A 16,474-nucleotide genomic window follows, 5' to 3' on the forward strand; every position below is an offset into this window, starting at 1 on the left:
GTACTTGGCAAGCCCTTGTGGACCTCAATCTTGTGCTCTCAATTAGCACTACTTCCCTCGATCGAACAACGGAGCGGATAGCGTCATCGATGGAACCTTCCGAGCGGACGAGAAAGTCCACCGGAGTGCTGGCGATACATCCGGTTCGGGGCGCTCTGTGTTCGACGGTGCCGGCGGATCGGATGTCTGGGGTTTGGCCAGCTCGGCGTGTGTCTTTATTTACACTGGATTCGAAACACCGGACCGTTCCAAAGGACCGACGCCATGTCTTTGTGGCTGTGGGCGGACCTCCGGCATGCAGTCACACACAGTTAAAGCCAGCAATCAGTCCGTCCCGACGCGGGAAGGAAAAGTTCCTTAAATGCCGGAGCCAAAAACCCGGAAGGAGAGCAAAAAATCCTTGCTATGCAGTATTTTCCTGTAAAATTTCGTCGTTCCCAGAACGGATCCGGAAAATGACAGGGGTATAAAGTTCCAGGCGCTGGCGCAGTTTACTTTCTCCGGTTTTAAACGGTTCACCTACCGGGAGGGGGCGTAGGGACCGGAATCGAGTGCTGCGAACATGTTTGGCATTCCGTCTGCATTATGAGAACGATTTTGAAACGACAGCCCGAGGACCAAACCCGATGGTTGGTGATTTTCTAACGTTCAGGAAACTCCGTGTCAAGGATGGCTGGTTGGAAAAGCGGACCAGCTCCATGAATGGAAGTTGTAAATTGGTCCATTTTTTCACTCTCTCTCTCTTTCTCTGTCTGCCGGAAGCACTCGCAGCCATTGCAGCCCACCGCATGTGTGTCCTTCGGTGAAGATCGAAAGCCTGTTGGACCCAGGACCGGGTCGGCCGTCCTGTGCTTTGAAGCTTTTGGGCACCGAGCCAAACGATTTAAGAAGATAATCAGCAACTAGGCGCTTGGTTCGCGGTCCGGTCTGGCAGCTCGCTTGACCCGAACCGGATGTGCTGCTGGGTGAGGCAGCAGTGAAGCGAGAAGTGTGTGACACACGAATGAATTGAAAGAGTAGACTAATTAGGAGTCGGTAGGATATTCCATTTTCCATCTGACAGGCACGTGGTGTCCCACCGTTCCGATTCAGCGGGGCTCCGGTATTTGCATAACTTTCAGGCGCACGGACGAACGGATCCGGATGTCTCTCTCTCTCTCTCTCTCTCTCTCTCTCTCTCTCTCTCTCTCTCTGTCGGGTGGTGGTAAAGTACAGTTCTTAACCCATCACCAACCAAAGAGTCACGTTTCGTCAGCCGATTTGCATATTTTTCTACGTCGTCCATGCGCTTATCTGGAGTTCCTCTTATCTGAAGGATGGTCGGCTCCTTCTTAAGATTCATTCCTTGTGTCGGTATTACGCGGTCTTGATGCGTTTAAGATAAACCACAACGTTGGGACAGCCTGCCACCACCAGAATCCGTTGGTCCGTTTTCAGGGGACGAAAAGTTAAAATGTAGCCGTTTTTGACTTTAAGCAGCGACAGTTTTTGCACAAACATTCACGCTCAGCGCATCAGTTCGAGTCGCGCGAGAACGTAAACCACGAGAGCGACATCGTCTTTCAGCATATTTTTACTTTCAATTTTCCATGACGAAAACGGTACCCGTCACGTCCGTTCGCAGGCTGTAACCACGGTTCACGGTCATTTGCCGTGTTAACAGTATCGTTTAAGCTTGGAGCAATATTGTGGCACAGAACTTCTAATGAACGGGTTAGAAATAACTTTCCGGCGCTAAGGTAGACGTGTTTTTTATGCAACTTGATCGATGGATCCCGTGACAGTTGCATGTAAGCATTCCAAAAAACCAGTTCCACTTGGTAGAGGTCGGTAATTTGCAAACCATTTTTCACTGTCAACATAGACAAACAAGGTGCTATGCAAATGTGGGGCAACAATGTACGAGTGAGTGGCACGAAGTGACGATTTTCAGATCTGTGTTATTTATGTTAGTAATTAATCGTTTGCCGGTTTCTTTCCCGAGCTAAATGATGTGAAGTTTTAAAGTGACGATTCTGCCAATCCCACTTCTTGTAGGAGGCCACAAATTTAAGGAAGATCATCAGGTATAGCGGCTACCAACGCAAACGACCACACGAATAAATCTGCAACATCAAACGTGCAGCTCAAACTTGACTCACGTCAACGTACGTTTCGTCACATCCGAAGCATGAGCGTTGGAATTCAAGCGGATCGGAGCCAGAAACATTCCTGCTTCGCAACGACATCGTACCGACTATGAAGTGGATGTCGAGGGCCATATTGATCTCTTCGCTGGCAGCAATGTAGCACGGCAAGCGTCGGAGCGCAACCATCATCGTCGTCGACGGGAGCGAAATTGAAAAATCTAATTATGATAAAGTCAACCAGCAACCAGGCCGACCCGCGGAAAGTGCTTTTTCGTAGATTGGAAAAGAGTAACCGACGACAAGGGAACCTGCCACCGGGCCACACGGATCGAGAACATCGTTCGTCATAGACGGTTCTCGCTTGAAAAATTAACCTTTTCCACTCTGGGCCCCCCGAAAAGCGGGTTCCGTGGCATGTGTCAACCTAAGTGCAGATTGAAGTGTGGTGTTTGATGTTGGATTATGATGGACAACACAGAATGTAGGTGCTCTTCGGTGACGCTCGCACGTCCCGGCGCGGGAGCATAAAAATGCAGACCGATGACCGGATTCGGGACGGTGCACACGTGTAACACGGTCGATGACCCGCGCTCTCTGGGGCGGGATGCACTTTCTACTGCACCCTCGTATCACACCCATCACGCGCTATCACTGATCAAACAGTGGCAGCACTAGATTCCTTCCGAAGCCAGAGCCACGAACTCCGAGATAACCTAAATCGGAGTCTACGTAGATTTCAAACTTCACCCAAAAATGGTGCGCGTAATGGCGACGCAAGAAATTCGGATCACAAAGCTTCTACCGATAAACTGACCGTTCGAAACTGGGCGACAAATAAGTAACTTATGCTGAGACCCCGTGGTATGGCGCGGCAAGTTTTAGGAACCGAAAAGAGCCCCAGGCATAGGCACACGTGCCATGTACGGCATAACGGTGAGCAATTACGAACGTTTCGGTAGACCCGGCGGCAGTACCATCACCGTGCGCTCGGTTCCCGTGACTGTTCAGTGAACTCCATCTACCGTTAAGAACTGACTCATGTTTTTGTTCGCACGCGCCACACGCAACGCGTCTTACGCACCAGCGGTACTTGGTTTCAGAAATTGAACCTTGCCTGCGTCCGGTCCGGGGGAGGAGCGTATCCGTTGATCACATCAGCGGACGATCGCTTCCCTAACCTATATTCGAAACCGGACGGAAGGAAGCGAACGAACTTGGGCTGTGCTCCGTGTCTAACGGTCCATGGTACGTAGCGAGATTTAATAAACATTTTCGATAACCTGCGTGCAGCCATGCGCATTATTGTGTTGGATGTACGATGCCAGTGTTGGGCCGGTCAACACGATATTTTGATAACGGATAGGTTGCTTACCTAAAATGAGATAAGAAAATCAAACATAAATTGATTAGAGCATGTTCGTCAGGGCAAAACATAATAATCAAAGTGGGGTAATTTTTTAATCAAAATATTAGACTTTCTCTCTATCCTAGACCAGGCATATAGTAGGCATCACGATGCATACTGCTTAAGTCGATTGATCAAAAGAATAAATTAAACCAATTCTGCCCAGTCTGACTCTACAGCAAAAAAGAATGTTGTGTAAGAATCAAAAACCCTTTAAAAAAAATTCTAGTTCGAACAGCGCTGCCAATAAACGTTCCCTGCAAATCCCGAAAATTACCTTCAGATCATAAGAACGGCAAAGGGCAAACCGGTGGTATCAAATAGCTCTGTTTGCTGTCTTTACCCAACGCTCATGCAGTTTGGGTGCGCCAATCACCGTTGTTTTCACGTTCGCCAGCGCAACGAAAGGGTACGCCAGCTAGCACTCCATTAGCTCAAATCACGCGGACACGAACAACCGTTTAAGATAATAATCCGCAAAAAATCACCTCGAAACGGACACCCTTCGCATGGGAATGGATGCTTTTATCATATTTCGTTTGCGCTGCGCAAACAGAGGTCGCAGGTCCGTGGCCACGGTGTGGACGGTGGCTCCAGTTTCACATTTCACCAGCCTTCCCCGAACGCAGAATGCGGCCACGTGGACGAGGGACCGGCTGCGTGTGGCCGGGTGTGACAACACCCTAAGCCAACAAAACTTTATGAAATCCATTAAAACAATGTAATTTATGCAAATTGAATTTGATTGCTTTCAAAAACCATTTTGGTCGATGGCCTGACAGCACCCCGTCCGGTCGGTCCGATCCTCGGTGAGTCGGAACGTGTCCAACAGATTTGCCAAATCGTGTTGGCCGCAGCCGTTCGCCCTCCTAACTCGTTTGTCATTCACAGCCCGGCACCGCCCGGCACATCATCAGCTCGTTATTTTTCCACCGTGAAGTGCTGCTGACAGCGGAAGCCTTGGGCACTTGCCCGATTCCGATTGTCTCCTCCGCCCAACCAACCGCAGTGTCCGCCGGTGATGGTTGGAAAAAGTGGACCCTGGTTTCCTGGTCGCACACCTCGAAAGTTGGGCACCCCAAAATGCAATTATAGGACAACTGTCCACTGCCACCGCAACTGGAAAGGATTACCCAACTGCAGAGAGAGCGAGTCCCCGTTAAAAAAGTAGACAAACCCGGGACACCCTGAACGATGACTCTCCGATTGGCTATTATCATAATTGAGTGGCATTATCACACTCCGACATACAGTGCCAACTGCAGTGTTGAAGTGTCGTTTCTGCTGCTGCTACCGAGCCCCGTGACTGGCAGGATTTTCCCCCAATTTTTCTCGTTTTTACCGGGTGCTTAGGGAGCGTGCGGGAAATTGGCGAACATGCGCCCGATGACTCGAGACATTCTTTTCTCGAGTGGTCCCGTCCGGTCCCGGGAACACGGCGGAACCCCAAACGAGCGACCAACAAAACTCAAACACGGACTGCCACAGCCAACAACGGGGTTCATGGTTCATGTTTCAGATTTACCATTTTTCTATGTCCTCGTGCGAAGTTCTAAACAAAACGCGCGCGGCCCGGCTGTCCGCTGGCGTGTTGTTCCGACTTTGCTGCGGATTAGAAGCATTCCCGTTCACGATGATCACGTTGTCACGATCGCCTGATCGCCACCGGTTTGGTCCTGAGACGACGGTTGGTCGATGTACCAACTGCTGTGCGGAGTGTCGTCCGTGTCGTTGTTTCTTCTTCTAGTTCTTCCGTTTCCCGAGTATTAAATTATTCGACCGACATCAGCTGGCTGGCCGCCGGTCGGAGGTTTTTTAGGTCCGTTTCGGGGGCACCCCAAAAAATGGTGCCGGAAATTTACGGCACGGTGTGTGGATTAGCGGGCCCGAATGCGGCGTGGCGTGTTGAGGAATACGATATTTTACTTATATTTTCACTCTCACGGAACTCACTCAGGGACAGGGAATTTCGGGAGGATTTCGGGTCGGTCGTTCGGTTGACGTGTTGAGAAATGAAGCGGAAATACGATAAAGTAACCATTACTCACTGATGGTCCCAGGGCAAGTGGGACGCATGTGCAGTGCGCGGCAACAACGGGCTAATGTTAGGATGATTAAATGCAGCCCATAAATCGTGCCCCAGACCATCGGTACTGGCCGCCGAAGATGTGCCAAACGAATATCTCTTGTCATGTTCTATTTCCTGAGAAACCACGAGAGATTCAACAGTTTGGCGCCATGAATTGAATCATTCTTATTATTAACTGAGTTTTTCTGACTCAAATCAGCCTCGTTAGCGTCGTCCCGCAACAAAAGTAATGCCCTGTTATGTTGCAGATGCTAATTGCAGGCTTCTAGGAGCAATTATTCTGCTTTTTCGCGAAACGAACTACTTAAGAAAGGGAGTCACATGTGCCACTTCACACGAAAGGCGGTCAACTTTCTAGCGAGAACTAACTAACGAGAACCCTTCGGAAACCGGGGGCCAAAAGTATCATTAGCTTGCGGAATTAACAGAGCCCACGTTTTTTCCCTCCTTTTGGCACCTTCACGCAACGAGAGCCGGTAGTTAGCACCGTTGGTGCAGTACCGTTAGAGGGTCATGATTTTCCAGGAACATTTCGACACCTCCCACCGAAAACGGCGGAAAAGGAAGTCGGTGCGACATCAAGGCGTCACTTGCCGCCTGGACCCGTGTGTGACTTGCCGGCGTTGGCCATTATGGGAACGACTTTTCTCCGCGACAGTCGAACGGTAATTATTTTCACATCGTTTTCTGACTTCCCCCATCGAACGTCACCGCAGGTCGGAGTTAACAACGGGGACTGCTGGGCCAACCAAATCCTACGCGTTCTGTCCAACGTCGTTTTTGTTCCGCTTGCGCCGTTTGTCGTGCGCAGCTTTCCCTGGCATCAATCGCGGAGCGAAAGTCACGGAAAAGTTGCGCGCGAGCGCGAGCGGAATCGATCCATCGGGCGATAAATATCCTCGGCACGGATGAAGGTAGGTGTAGAGGTTATGTTTATTAACTGTCATAACAATTTGCTCGAGTGGCCGGCGAGAGGTCTCGCTGGCGATGTCTCGTTAGTGCTATCCGGCCGTGGCATCGACAGGACTTTGCCTGCAGCAACGAGAGCAGCTTTGCGCGGACCGATTGTTTTATGCCTTCACCTCGTTCACCATATTTGACACACTCGGGCAGTAATCTATTTGGGTGCCCCACTGGAACCAGTAGCAATAACAGTCCATTAGACGGCTTTTCAGGTGATTATCTCGGTGGTCCGGAGTGCAAAGAGAGCGAGCTGCACTGAGGCCAGAAGCAGATCTCCCAGGGTCAGTCAGCAGAACCCCGTCACTCCGCGTACGTGTTGGACTTCCTGACAGACGGCGAAGAAAAGTGGGAAACCAGAGATAACAAGATAATAAGAGGGCTCCCACCGTAAAAAGGGGTTATTAATGGTTTTGGTCGAAATGTGAAACGCATAAATGGGCGCGCTCATCGACGGAACTGATCGTTTTGGGAGGAACTCCCCACCAGTTTTGGGTTAAAAAAGGGCTCATTTAATCATTTAAGAAATTTTACAGGGTTCCCCCTAAAACCCATTACCGGCCGGCGGCATTCGGATCCAGCCCATCCCTGCAAGCGAGACCCCACGTTATTGACCGCGAGTTGGGTGTGAAAAGCTCATCAGACCGCACCTTTTCTTCGCGTTGCGGTTGAAATTCCTAGCGCATTAACATAAACGTATTAACCCACGGCGGCTACGTAGGGCCAAACACACCAACTTATCGCTTTATGACCGGCCGCCCGGAGATCCATCTCCCGTAGGGGTCCTGAGACATTGGGGTCCACCCCACACCACTCTGTCAAAAGCGGAAAGCTCATCGGCGTTAGGCGACGCCACGAGGCGTCGTGTGAAACGTCACGGCTCATCCGCTCAAACAGTCACTACGCCTAGTGTCAGTGTCACACATTTCGATGTCCGTTTCCGGTTGGACGGCCGTGACACTATATTGCTTTCTGCTCCCTACACGCACCGCGTGCGTAACGGTTGCATACCTTTCAGGCGTCGCCGCGCGGTGTGTTTGTGTTGGTGCGAGAAAGCGGACATTTGTGTGATTTGGCTGTTGTTTTTTTTCCACTCCGCGCACAGCCTGCTGATCTCTCCAGCCCATGACAAAGTTCCGAACCGAACCGGGCGCCCGACGGTCGTGGCATGCTATGCTGTTCCGGTCGGCTGAATGCGAATCTCATCATCTGTCTCCAGCATCCGGCTCGGGAACCGGAAGCAGAGCACACCCGATGATGGGCCAGACTCGGCTCATTCCGTTGCAGTTTGAGTTGTTTTTCCCCCGGCTTTTCCCCCGGCCAGCAAATCCTCGTTTGGGCACAGTAATCCTGCTCCCGGGTAGAGTTCCGGGTAACTTCTACGCATTGTTTGATTTTGCAGTCGCCCCGGGAAGAGGGAGTTTTTTTCTGCACGACTTTTGGGAGTAAATTTTAGTTTTTCCAGAGCCTGGCCGCAGACTAGCAAACATACCCGGGGACATAGCCCGTTCGGTTCGTCCTCGGTGAACTTTCTGCATTTTTGGCTTTCGCAAGCCGCTTTGTTTGTCGAACAGCTAGCCCGAGTGATGGCTACGTTCTTGCCGTCCGTTCTCCAGCAGCATATTTGGCGAACCCTTCACGGTACAGGGTGATTGCGTTTTACGGACAGCTGTCGAAAAGTCCACCGATCTGGACGGGATACGGGACAGGAATCCTTGGCGAATCGGACACCCTCGCTTTTCGAGCGGCTCGCAACCCGACGCGCTACACCATTACATTACAGAGTAACCAACATAACGCCTCGGATTATTGATGTTTGATTGTTATCCGATCGGTTTCGGGGTCCGCCGAGAGGCGGGTAATTCGTTCCCTGTCCCGGTTTGTGGGCTTGGTCACTTCCTTCTGCTACCCGATGGTGCTGCCGATAGTGCGATGGTGACTCGGTAACACCTACCGCAAAGAACACAACACATACACTTACGCTTATTGATCCTGTCATCTGGCGTAATGAACGAACGGCCGGAGTATCATATTTCATTGCCGATTTCTGGATGTCCTCAGGAGAACGCACATCGGTGTCGTATTTAATTGTCCCATCAAACCGGTGGCAGTTGTAAAGCACAAATCCTAATGCCTATGTGCCTATGACTCTATGCAAACAGTCCGGACGATGATGGGGCCTCGTAAAATCAACGATCCGTGTAGCGAGCAGCGCACACGCCTGATCGGTTTTTGATTACAGTGTTTGACGTGCTCGGTTACGATTATTTATTTGACACATTTAGAACAGGACCCCTGGTGCGAGTTTGTCCCGGAGAGTGACCGTTGTCGTCTGCAACAGAAAACTATGGGCTGCCAGTATGCCAGGCGGTGGCCGAAAACCTTGTGGTTCATAGTTTTGCTAAAACCATAGGGCTGCGAAATGGGTAAGATTTATATTCCCGTTTCCAGTAGCATTTGAGCTCGTGTTGGATTGCTTTGAAGACAATTTTATTATCATGAAAGAGGAGAGCCCTTTTGGAATGTCCCTATGAAAATGTTATTATATTTTTCAATCACCAGAACAAAACTAAACCCGAACCCGGCTCGGAAATTTATTTAAATTCAAATTTCTGCACGTTCCGTACCGGTGGTCAGTCGACTCTCGGACCCATCGGAGTCGAGAAGAACAATATGCACTGTGCCACTGTGTCGGAAAATATAAACCATTTGCTTCCCGCTTCGATGGCCTTGCTTGCCGCACCGTAATGACAAAAACACATGCAACTAAAACAATCGCACCAAACAACGATCCCAGCGCGCTAATCCCACACTCGGGCGGGAGATTGAAATTTCCGCACGAAAAATCAATTATTCAAAGCAACAGCCAAACAGGCCAAACATTCGGCGATTCCGGATCGCCTACGCCCGGTGCGCCAGGACGCGGGCCGAGTTTCGGTGCGCACTTTCCGCCAACGTTCGCGCCGCCGCCAAACACTTCAAACGGCCACGATTCCGCGGGGCATTGCGGGGCGGTCCCCTCCAAACCACGCGTCACAACATCACATCTGTATGTGGCGGACGCGCGCCTGCCTGGCACCGTATGGCGGATAATAAAAACCACCAACGCCGGGGCAGTACCATCCGGGAGGTAAAAGACACAAACCGCCAAAATGAGTATTGCACGTTTTGTGAAAATGGACGCCGGGACGAGCACGCGAACTGACCAAGTGTGGGACGGGAACCGGGAGCGGCCACAGCTGGTGCAGGAATTTGGCATACGCATCCGGTGCACTCGGCCAGTATTTAGATGCAATTTAATTACGCCTTTTGCCGATGAGCTGGAGCAAAAACGTGAACTTTCGACGCACCACGCCGCGATGCTGACGATGATGATGAGGAATGCGGTCCACTTGGCATATGGTTTTAGTCAGTCGGTTTTGACGGATGAAAGTGGACCTCCGGGGCCCGGGGAAGATTAGAAGCGTTGGCGTACGGTCGCAGAGAAGACTAATGCCAAGATCGATCGCTGCGAGTAGATGAAAAATTGAAAGATGTTTGTTTCTTTAGCGCAGCGCTTATGGTTTGCGCAGACAATCCGGCCAGTAATGGAGAGCCTGGGAGGATTATTTCTTGGGCCGCTGCTTGCTGGCCATCTGACAGAATGACTTCACACCGTATCCGGAAACTGCTTAATGGGCCAGAAGGCAATCAAAACCCCGTCTCCTTTTGTGGGTTTTGCAAATCCAACCATCGCAACGGGAAACTGCCGCGAAAAGAACAGATCTGCATCCTACACCAACCCTAAAATGTCGTTTGAAGTGCAAACCTGCATTCGAGTTCGATCGGGTACAGGGTTCGGAATCGGATTGCATCATCGTCATCGGCCCCGGGGTCTCTGAACCCTTCGGCTTCCCACAAAGGAACCAACGAAAAAAAAACCTGTTCGCGACTCGTGATGCAAACGATTCTGGAAGGACCGGACCCGGATTATTAACTCGAGCCACCTCACCTTCGGACATTGTTCGATGATGATTTCGGGCCTAAACACTGCGTCTCTCAGCCCCGCCACGCTTGCTAATGATTATGTCATTAAGGCGGAATGCTTGCCGCGAGGACGCACAGGTTCGGTGTGCGCGACTCCCACGATCCGATGCCCAAAAACGGGACGGAGCGCGCGCGCGCGCGGGCGGATATAATGCTGAATTAAATTACTCTCGGCTGATTTCCGTCTCAAGTTCACTGTTTGGGTTTTCCTTTCCTTCAGCCTTTGCTCTCGCTTTGCACCCCATTCATTCATGCGCTCTGGAACCACCTCTGGAACCAGTTATTGCGTCTTCCGGCGACCGGCGAAATCCGATCCGACACTGAAAGGCTTTTGCCGGGGAATTAAATTTCATTCAGAACTAATGCCGTCCCGGGGCAAGAACAAAGATGCAAATGCAGAAACCAACAGTCACCGTCGTCGTCGTCTTTTGTGGCCGTACTCCTACATCTTGTGCGGATTTGCAGAAACCCGCTGGGGAGGTTCCTCGCGTGTCCTTTTGTCCGTTTGTTCGGTAGCAGAAAGTCTTTAAGAATGGTTCACTTTAAACATTAAATAATGCTCCATTGAAAGCATGATTTATCATGGCAGTGCTTTTTACTACATCACGAAACCGAATAAATAGGAAGCGTATTGACTTGGTATCGTTTACTAAAAGCATGGCGTATACTCATCAATTAGTTTTCTGTTTTAAATTTCATTCCCATCGGAGGGGCCGTCGGGGCTCCTATCGACAATCCAAATATTGAACCATCGCTGGACGAAACCCGGATGCATTAAGGCAAATTACACCGTTCAATCCCATTAATGTGCTGTGATAAATTACAACCGACCAGCAATTGATATTCCCGCCGAAGCTTCCGGCTGTCCTTGGTGCTGTCGAGTCGACCAACCGTTCAGTAAATCAAAGCAGAATGCTGCCACCACTCATCAAAGGACAATTTGATCCATCATTTTATCATCAATCAATTTGGCACTATCGGCCCCGTCAACCCGCTCGCCATTGCATCAGTGGACCAGCAGCGTTCGCAGCAAAAAAGTGGATCGCCACCGGAAACGAGTGCATCGGGAACATTGCACTCGAATGCCTGAAGAGTGTGCTCCGGACCGCCCGGGGCTAGCACCAAATTGTGCCGAACCACTCGAACGATGCCCAAAACGCTTTTCGTTACGCTCGGCTACCGTTCAATGGTTGGATACAACGTTTAATAAACACCAATCCGCGCCGGGCTCGGTGTCCTCTCGGTGTGCCATCATCGAAGTGTCATTAATTATCCTCGGCGAGCATGGCCGGCGCTGAGTGTCCACCGTCACCGCGTTCCGGAAGTACGGTTCGACGCATCGAAAGTGCGCCCGTCGCCGGTAGAGGACCGTTGCTTTGAGGAGGACGGATACTTTTCTGCCAATTCAGCATAATTAATCGTCCTCTTTCGACCGCACGAAGGGCCGCCGTCGGTTGTAGCATATAAAAACAGGCATCACTAGGTCCTGCTTGGAGGGCACCACTGTAGTCATGCAAAACACGACGAAAAAAATGCATAGTACAAGTCGAAAAAAAAGTGTGTGGGTGTGTAGGTAAGCCAATAAATTTGAGCCACGATCAAAATTGAACAAATAACCAACGCCCGACTGGTGGCGATGTTTTGTGACATGATCCTCTTAGGGGCGGTGGGTGACAAAAGAGAAACACAACAAACGAGACGCACACCGGTTTTTTTATTTGCGCTATGCACCAGAAACACAAAACGAAAACTTTGCCACGGACACATCGGACACCCTTTGTGCCTCACGAAAGCACCATAAAGGGTGGCCGGCCCCGGTTATGGAAAGGATTCCGTTTTTCGCAAATGAAAAATGCAAAACCGACATTCTGCCCTTGCGGAAACGCGCAACCCACAGCGCGGGAAACGGGGTGTGTGCGAGGGAGCGCACCATGCGCGAAGGCTATAAATTTGCGAATAAATCATGCGAAAATATGAAAATGAATCATTCCCCAAATTCGTACGGAATGCGATTAAGGAAAATTCTGCCGAGATTATTTACCACACGCTCTTCTCTGATGCCAGCAGGGGAATAACATCTTTCGATTGGGACCGAATGGTGCGTGCAAATTAGTTCGAAGGTTTTCAATTTTACTGCTGCATTTTGCTTCCGTTCGACTGTTACTTTTCCGCAATGAAAATTTGTTCTGGAAGCTGGAACTAATTATTATACGCCCCGATCCTCCCTCGGGCAACAACGGCGCCGTGGCTTAGTTGGTTAAAGCGCCTGTCTAGTAAACAGGAGATCGTGAGTTCGAATCTCGCCGGAGCCTACCGAAAAGAGAAAATGCATCTCTTCTCTCTCGGGTGAGAAGAACCCTTTTTCTAACTTTTTTACATAAATTCAAACCTCGCTTTTGGGGTTCTTAAATTGTAATGTACCTGGAACACACCAAATGCAGTGTGCCAAACGTATCGAACCTTTTTGTGATCTTTCGGCGTGTGGATGTGAACGTTGCCACCGCAGTCCCGAACAAAGAAGTTGCAAGGAAGCACAAGCGTGGGCAAATGAAATTATTTATCACTTCCCAAACCACGGCTGATCGCGTCGTCGCGAACATGTCGCTGTGGCGTACCCGGTTGCTGAGAGATGTCGGCGCCTCTATTTATGTGTGTGGGGGGGTTAGTCTGGCTGGCGTAGGCGCTGCATGTTTTAGCGACTTCTCTTCACGAGGGCGAGCGCGGGCGTTAGAATAGAACACGATGTCACGCTGCGGTCGTTGTTACTCGTTTGCCAAACACACTCGCATGGCGCGGTCGGTCGCGAGTAATAGTGGAAGTGAGTTTCCGTTTTTAGCTTTCTTCCTGTGGACTGAGTGGCCACCGTTGCGGGCAGGCCAAATAGAGAAAACAATGAAGAATATGTCACCGCGGGGACGGTTTTCCATACGCCGCGCACGCCACGCTCCGCGCAAACACTGCGTGACACTGGCGCGAATGCAAATTCAATTGTGAAGAAAATGCAACGGTTTCGGCCGGAAAGACCGGCGGCCCACCACGGGAGGTTAATGTTCCTCTGTTCGGATCTCGACATCAGAGCACCAGAGAGCGTGATTCAATTTCAATTAAAACCAGACCCATTTTGCGCGACGGATGAATTACGGTGGACGTAGCCTCCCACCAATCGGCACTCAGACCGCTGACGGGGGCATAAGCCCCTCGAGAACGTCTGGTGAGCAGAAAAGTGAAATTTTCTTAATTAGAATTCCTGGACGTGATACGCGACCAACCGCGGGCGTTAAGACGCCGTGAATTAAGAGAGCAACTAAAAACCGCGCCTTTGAATCGACGAAAGCCACGGCATATCTGCTGACCGGAAGTCGGGTGGCCGCGGAGTGCGTGTCGCCGCTCGAACGAGAATCAAGCGGGCCGTGTAACTATAATTAGTGATATCCTCATCAACCGAGCGGCTGATATTTAAACTCGTGAAAAATTGAAAAAAAGCGAACCAAAATAACAGGATGGTTCTGCTCTTCTTTGGGCGGGCTGCGGTCATTCATCGGAGTAGCGTCTCAAGTGCCCCGACCGGTCGCGGCGTGCTTATGTTGCGAAAACTATGTGTGCAACATGTGGCCGGCCGGCGGTTCGTCACGAAGACCTCCGCGAGTATCCGCCCGCGAATGGTCCGCGAGTTTTAAGTAAATTAATTTCATTCATTAATTTCAATAAACGGTCGCTGAAAGGGTCTCTGCTGCCGGCGTCTCTCGGCTAAATGAATCTTTCAAATTGTTGGCCACTTTCTAAGAACGGCCCAGCCTGGCCGGGGCACGCTGAGAAATGTGTTTAATAATCCGTCCCAAGTGTGGTGGCTATTCGGCAAAAAATCGGTCACTTCCTGTCTGGGTTGCGGGGGAAGCCATGTGTAGCCACAGCCAAGCAACGCGATCTTCGGAGGGACTGATGAGTAGAATTGGACTGCTTGACGAAATTGTCTTCTATGAAATTGTGAGAAGCTTTGGTTTCTTATTGTATTCTGAATATTCAAAATGACCGTTAAACGATGACTTAACGAACCTAGTTTAGGTATCGCTAACAAATCACTACTTGGCACCATTTCGTACGCTTTTCTATTAATAGCAGCAAGCGAGTTCTGGGGAATTTTCCTTTCTTTCGCCCAAAGATCAGTCACTCTCCATTTCGTTTTCCATCACTTTCACTGACACTGCACTTTGTCAGCAGCGCAGCGCATTAATGACCTCCCCCCAGTGAAACGATTTGCTGATCCGGTTTTGGTCATTTCCTTTCATCGTCACGACTTTCACTGATACGGTACGGTCACGGTCGACGAGACCTTCAGAAATCGCGGAGCCTCGAGGGCCACCATCATTTACCGATCACTCACAGGCATATCATCAAGCGGACAGCAGAGGACCACTGCCGACGATGATGATGACGGGTCGGTGATGGGGAAGATGCATCGCGCGAGAAGAAATGCATCAAAAACCGGGCGCACTAAGCATTGCGAACGCCGTCCTGAGCGCCCGGTCGTAAATCGTGTTCCGTTCCGTTCCGCGGCCATTAATCTTCCGGACGCCGTTGAAGGCGAAAGTGAACCAGCGGCCGATCTGTTGGCCGATGCAAGTGGGAAGAGAAAAAATGGGAGCCTCACAAAGTTGCATTCAAATCCGAGTCCCATTCTTGAACTATTGAACGCAAATCGATCACCACTGGACATCCACCAGACGAAGGTCCTCTTGCCGGGGATCGGGGAAAGTGAATTTCCATTTTCCACGCCAGCCAACCATTGTGCCCGCAGGTGTGCGCATAAAGACGTTCAGTGGGCACGTCAAACATCGCCTCCGAGGCGATCGCTGGTCCGGTCGATGATCGGTGACGACAGTTGAGACTACTTACGCCAAGGGGCACGCAGGCGCAGCGCGAGTGCAACGAAAGGTGCATAGCCGGAGGGTTGACCATGGAGTGTCCACGGATGCAAGGCGGATGCTTAATGCGAACTCGACACTTACCTGTATGGGGAGAGCGAGAGAGAGAGAGTGGGAAAAGAGAAAGGAATGAGCTGTTATTATTATGATAAATAGGCAAATAAATGGTGATGGATTGATGTAGGGGTCCAGGTGGAAACGTAATGCGCTGTGAGCGCGCCCAGGTGCAACCGGCTGCATAGACATTCTTCGGTGCAGCGGATTTTTAAGTGAAAGTTCCCGGCGACGGCCTGGCTGCTATCGATATTCATTAACAACGACGACGACGACGGCTGGTTCCATTGACCGTGGAAAGAAAAAGTGAGCAGAGCAAAATTACACACTCGTCTGTCAAAACCTCTTCCACCGTCCAATATTTATGTGACCGGACTCGCTTCCGGACAGTGGGAGGAAACGACCGTGTCGCTCCCGGCCGGTGTGCGTCGGTGAAAAAAATCCTCCGAACGAGTGGTTGAAAAAACATATCCATCAGCCGCTTAAAAATGGCGGCCCACTGTTGTCGCAGCCATCAATCACCGAATGGTTAGGCGCTTGGGCAGCCTAGGGCAGCATAAATAGCGCACCATTCTCCCGTATGCGCATTTCTAATGCGCCGCCCGACGCGGCAACACTTTCGGCCGGGCGACCGAAAGTCCTCCTCTCTCGGTGCACGGACCCTTGATAGGTTGATTTATGCGGCCACCGGCCGGTTCGTGGCTGGCCGGCCGCGGCCAACAGATAAGCCCGGCTCAAATCTCCGGCTCAGCAGTAATTGCGCCAAACGCCGGTACGGCGCCGCCAGTCGCGAGAGTTTTCGAGCGGCGAGAAAAACGCACCCCTAAACATCCCTATTAAGGGCAGCCTGCCAGCCGCCAACAATGTTTCGAACAAGAGCAAATAGAAT

The 16,474-nt window shown here is 50.8% G+C and overlaps 1 protein-coding gene and 1 non-coding gene across 3 annotated transcripts in view; one reads left to right on the forward strand and one right to left on the reverse strand.

Annotated features, from left to right (window-relative positions):
- LOC131209960 (probable G-protein coupled receptor Mth-like 1) overlaps window positions 1-16,474 on the reverse strand; it is a 121,028-nt gene that overhangs the window by 30,072 nt on the left and 74,482 nt on the right. The gene's annotated exons all lie outside the window — the stretch shown is intronic.
- Window positions 12,848-12,921, forward strand: Trnat-agu (transfer RNA threonine (anticodon AGU)). Its single transcript has one exon. It is a non-coding gene; the product is annotated as a tRNA-Thr (tRNA).

Source organism: Anopheles bellator, chromosome 2 (assembly GCF_943735745.2).
Source record: "Anopheles bellator chromosome 2, idAnoBellAS_SP24_06.2, whole genome shotgun sequence".
NCBI lineage: Eukaryota > Metazoa > Arthropoda > Insecta > Diptera > Culicidae > Anopheles > Anopheles bellator.